The sequence below is a fragment of the Coregonus lavaretus genome, assembly GCF_964263955.1.
Source record: "Coregonus lavaretus genome assembly, contig: SUPER_35_unloc_2, whole genome shotgun sequence".
In the NCBI taxonomy this organism is placed as follows: Eukaryota; Metazoa; Chordata; class Actinopteri; order Salmoniformes; family Salmonidae; genus Coregonus; species Coregonus lavaretus.
The window spans coordinates 2,110,856-2,112,446 of NW_028167180.1; positions in this window are offsets into that span (position 1 = coordinate 2,110,856).

The window sequence follows — 1,591 nt, forward strand, 5'->3', positions numbered from 1 at the left end:
TCATACAGTAGATATTACCATTAGGAGTCAGTTAGAAAGGTAATCATACAGTAGATATTACCATTAGGAGTCAGTTGGAAAGGTAATCATACAGTAGATATTACCATTAGGAGTCAGTTAGAAAGGTAATCATACAGTACATATTACCATTAGGAGTCAGTTAGAAAGGTAATCATACAGTAGATATTACCATTAGGAGTCAGTTAGAAAGGTAATCATACAGTACATATTACCATTAGGAGTCAGTTAGAAAGGTAATCATACAGTAGTTATTACCATTAGGAGTCAGTTAGAAAGGTAATCATAAAGTTAGTTAAGATGGATGACTGAGTCAACAAACAGGTTATTGCATTAAACTGGATTGTTGAAGAAAACAAGGTTATTGAAGAAATTTCAGAACACAGCAATGAGTAGAGTGAAGACTGAGACCCATCGCTCACGTAAGAACTAAGAAAACTATCACACACTGACAAAGACTTACACAAATACATGACACAAAAACACTGCAAAAAAACGGATAATAAGTCTCTGGTTTTTTTTATTGATTTTACCTTTAAAAGGACAATCAGCAGTTGAAACTAAAAGTAAGGGACTCCCCACACCTTTTTTGGTAAAAAGCTGGGGGATGGGGCTGAATAAATGTAACCACTCTCAAATTCATAAACAGCGCTATGGATGCAAGGAATGACCATCCATTATATAAAAATGATAGCTGTAACCGTCTTTTCAGGCTATATAGGGTTTGTATACACTTAATTTGTTTGCAAACATTGTAGAAAAACAAGTGTATATTTTGGGTTCTATTGGGTTACAACAGTTAAAGAAGCCCATGAGGCATTTATAGATTATATTGTTCAAGAATCAAATCGGTACATATCATAAATGTATAAGTCAAAAAAATGTATGTTGCAACTGCAGATTGCACTTTAAATATGCAAATAGATGTATGTTTTGTATTTGTATTTATTAGGGTCGCCATTAGTTCCTGCCAAGGCAGCAGCTACTCTTCCTATGCTCCAAAAAGGATCAAAAACAATTACTCAAAACAATTACATCACAACAAAACATAACAACAGTATACATCATAAATAAAACAATACATCATACAAGACATTATTACATAAGTACTCTAATACTACAAATGTACAATAGAAAATGTACAATACTACAATACTACAATGTGTGTATGTGTGTAGAGTGCCTGTGTTAGAATGTGTGCGTGTCTCTTCACTGTCTGCGTTGTGCCGTGAGGTGTTGTTTTTTAAAATCTGATATTACTGCTCGCTTGAGTTACTTGATGTGGAAGAGAGTTCCATGTCGCCATGGCTCTATGTAGTACTGTGCGTTTCCCAGAGTAAGTTCTGGACTTGGGGACTGTGAAGAGACCCCTGGTGCCAGGTCTTGTGGGGTATGTATGGGTGTCTGAGCTGTGTGTTAGCTGTTTGAACAGACAGTTTGGTGCTTTCAGCACGTCAATACCTCTCACAACAACAGGTAGTAGTGATAAAGTCAATCTCTCCTCTACTTTGAACCAGGAGAGATCAACATGCATGTCATTGATGTTAGCCTTGCTGCTCTGTTCTGGGCCAAC